The following is a 4,233-nucleotide window of genomic DNA, read 5'->3' on the forward strand; positions in this document are numbered from 1 at the left end:
GGCATCACACTTCTGATTTCAAAATATACTACTAAGCTATAGAAACTTAAAAAGTACATTACTGGGGCACGTGGGTGGCTCAGTTGGCTAAGCATCCGACTTTAGCTATGGTCATGATCTTGTGGTTCGTGGGTTCAAGCCTCGCATCAGGCTCTGTACTGACAGCTCAGAACCTGGAACCTGCTTCAGATTCTGTGTCTCCCTCTCTCTCTGCCCCTCCCCTGCTCATGCTCTCTCTCTCTCAAAAATAAATAAACATTAAAAAAATGTTTTATGTACGTTACTAGTATAAAAATATCCACATAGCCCAATGAGACAGAGTCCAAAAATAACCCCCCACATATATGGCCAGCCAATATTTGACAAGGAAGCCAAGAACACTCATTGAGGAAATAGTCTCTTCAGCAAATGGCTTTGAAAGATTGGGTAAAAGCATGCAGAAGAATGAAATTGGACCCCTTTTCCAATCACAAAAATCAACTCAAAATGAACTTAACTTTATGTTTAAAGACTTAAACATAAGACTTGATGCCATAAAACTTTCAGAAGAACATGTAGGGGAGAATCTCCTCGACATTGGTCTTATCAATATTTTTTTGTTTGTTTTTTAATAAGACTCCAAGAGCAAAAGCAATAAAAGCATAATCAACAAATGGTACCACCAACTTAAAAGCTTCTGCACAGCAAAAGAAACAACAAAATGAAAAGGCATCCTATTTGCAAACCATACAGGTTAAAAGGTTAATACCCTAAATATATAAATAATTCCTACATCTCAATAATTTTTTAAAAATCCAATTTAAAAAATGGACAGAGGAACTGAATAGACATTTTTCCCCCAAAGAGGACATCCAAATGGCCAACGGTACATGAATGGATGCTTAATATCATTAATCATAAGGGTAATACAAATCAAACCCACAAGGAGATGTCACCTCACACCTGTTAGAATGGTTATTATCAAAAAGAGATAGCAAGTGTTGAGGATTTCGAGAATATGGAACCCTTGTGCACTATTGGTAGGAATGTAAACTGGTATAGCAACTATGAAAAACAATATGGAGTTTCCTCAAGATATTAAAAATAGAATGACAGTATGATCCAACAATTATGGGTGTGTGTGTATGTGTGTATATATATGTGTGTGTGTATACATATATATGTATATATACATAGGCATTTATGTTTGTATGTGTGTGTGTGTATCCAAAGGAAATAAAAAACAGGAACTTGAAAAGATATGCACTCCCATGTTTATTGCGGCATTATTCACAATCGACAAGACATGGAGACAACCTCAGTGTCCAACAGATGAATGGATAAAGATGTTGTGATACATATACACATAATGGAGCATTTCTCAGCCATGATACAGAAGGGAATCCTGCCATTTTCAACAACATAGATGGATCTTAAGGGCATGAATGCTAAGTGAGAGAAGTCAGACAGAGAATGACAAATACCATATGATGACACTTATATGTGAAATCTGAAAAAGCCAAACTTGTGAAAACATAGAATAGAATGGTGGTTAACAGAGGCTGGATGGTAGGGAAATTAGGGATATGTTATTTACAGGTACAAACTGAAAACACATAGATAAAGACGTCCTGGAGAGCTAACACACAGCATGGTGATTATAATCAACAATCCTGTATCACAAATTTCAAAGTTGCTGAGAGATTAGATCTTAATTGTTCCCACTATGAAGGAAGAAATGATAATTACATGATAGAGGTGTTAGCTAATGCTACCTTGGTAATCATATTGCGATATGTAAATATATCAAATTTACATGTTACACATCTTAGACTTGCATCATGTGTCAATTATATTTCAATTAAAGATATAACGATCATTGTGTATTTTATGTTAAAAAAAACTGGTAACTGGTGTTCAGGGAATGATTTTACTGAACAGTATAATCATGGCTATTGTTGAAGCTGACTTCTATAGATTTAGATTCTTAATAGCCATTTTCAACATTCAAGAGTGGAAATGCGGAACTGTAGAATCCCTAAGGATCAGCAGTAAGAGACAAGTAGTAGGAGAACATGAAGCCAAAGTATGAGAAGTATACATCAACCATAGGTAAGAGCCTACTAAAGTAATGATATCAAAAGCAAGAATAGAATTCAGCATGTAGAAGACACCAAAGATGGCCACCAGCATCCTGATGGCGTGGGGAGCTCTGGTCTCTGGTGGGCATTTGCGGTAGCCTTTGCAGTTATGAATATACTGTATTTTCTGGTGATGCCTGTGCAGGAGTGGCACCATGGAACCACTGGAACAGACCATGAGGCCAATAAAGATGGCATCAGAGACGGACAACAAGAATAAAAAAACCTGGGGCGCCTGGGTGGCTCAGTCGGTTGGGTGTCTGACTTCGGCTCAGGTCATGATCTCACAGTTGGTGAGTTGGAGCCCCGTGTTGGGCTCTGTAGCCTGCTTCGGATTCTGCCTGCCTCTCTCTCTCTCTCTCTCTCTCTCTCTCTCTCTCTCTCTCTCAAAAATAAAACATTTAAGGGCACCTGGGTGGCTCAGTCAGTTAAGCTTCTGACTTCAGCTCAGGTCATGATCTCGCAGTCCGTGAGTTGGAGCCCCACGTCGGGCTCTGGGCTGATGGCTCAGAGCCTGGAGCCTGCTTCCGATTCTGTGTCTCCCTCTCTCTCTGCCCCTCCCCTGTTCATCCTCTGTCTCTCTCTGTCTCAAAAATAAATAAACGTTTAAAAAAAATTTTTTAATAAATAAATAAATAAATAAATAAATAAATAAATAAATAAAACATTTAAAAAAAAAAGACAACTCCTGTAGTAGGACCTATGGATGAACAAAACCATTTGCCTTGGGTATAGTTTTATGTGCCCTGTGAACCAGTGATTTTCACAGGAACATAGATATTAATTAAGACACTGGAAATCCAGCAGATTCAAGAGTAAAGACCAAGGACCTTGGGGGCTCTTCCTCTGAGCATCATCCTCCCTTCTCTCCTAGGGAAGAGAGGGACACACTGAAAGGTGCTCAGGACCCAGGTGGAGCACAGGGAGGTGGTGCGAGCCATCTGGCGGGTGTAACAGACAAGTTTACACCCAAAGGTGGACAGGGGTTGCTTTAAGACAAAAGATGCCATAGCATGTGGAGTCCCAGTGGAAAGAAGAACCAAGAGATTGGCTATAACCATGTGGGGGAGAATCATGTTGGGGAGCCTCCGCTGGTGTCCACGCAAGATTGGAGATATGTTATGACACTGGCAAAAGACCCAACCCCAATCTATACCACAAAGATGGTTTTCAGAGCCACTTCCCCTGTGGTTCTTAGGGTATTGTTCTGAAAAGACATTGTGAGCACTTCAGAGTGGCCTGGAGTGAAGAGTAGGCTCATTGGTGGCTCTTCGTAGTTCTATGACCTTGTAAAGGGATCCTATGGCTTTTCTTCTTCTGACAAGGGAGATGTGACCATATTCCACAGGCAACTCAACCTGGATGACATACCACAGACACCAATTTCCCAATTTCACGTTATTACTTTGTAGTTATGTCTCTTTAGTTTCATGCTCCGACCCCCTGCCCAAATATAAAATCCATGAACATAAGAAGCATGCCTGTCTTGGTCAAAAATATGGTTGACACATAATGAGTATGAAATAAATGTGTACTTTGTAAATAAACATGTGAAAGGAGGCAACAAGAATGTTACTGTAGGGTCTTTATAATTCATTATCATCCTGTCTGCCATTATAATGCATTAATAAAGTTAAATGGAGGGGCACTTGGGTGGCTCAGTCGGTTAAGTCTAGGACTTCAGCTCAGGTTATGATCTTGCAGTCTGTGAGTTCGAGCCCTGCCTCGGTCTCTGTGCTGACAGATCAGAGCCTGGAGCCTGCTTCAGATTCTGTGTCTCCCTCTCTCTCTGACCCTTCCCCGCTCATACTCTGTCTCTCCTTCTCTCTCAAAAATAAATAAACATTAAAAAAATAAAGTTAAGTGGAAATGCAAAAACAATACACAAATTATAAGATTATCTAAAAATTACAAGAATACACATTCAACTTCTGAGAACTCAGTATTATATATTAAAGCAATTTTCAAAAAATCAGTAGCCACCTGAATACACAACATGTCCCTAAAATGTCCTCAGATATGGTACTCAGTATAGAAAATATCCCTAGTGCCCAAAGAATTCTAGTTATTAATAATTCCACAGATTGTAACTTGTTGAGAAGTCTGTTCCTGG

General features: G+C 39.5%; 1 pseudogene; it reads right to left on the minus strand.

The window, feature by feature from the left end:
• Positions 1–1,986: 1,986 nt before the first annotated feature.
• LOC122495156 lies at positions 1,987–3,339 on the minus strand (annotated as a pseudogene).
• Between the last annotated feature and the right edge of the window lie 894 nt (positions 3,340–4,233).

The sequence above is a fragment of the Prionailurus bengalensis genome, chromosome E2 (assembly GCF_016509475.1).
Source record: "Prionailurus bengalensis isolate Pbe53 chromosome E2, Fcat_Pben_1.1_paternal_pri, whole genome shotgun sequence".
Lineage (NCBI taxonomy): Eukaryota > Metazoa > Chordata > Mammalia > Carnivora > Felidae > Prionailurus > Prionailurus bengalensis.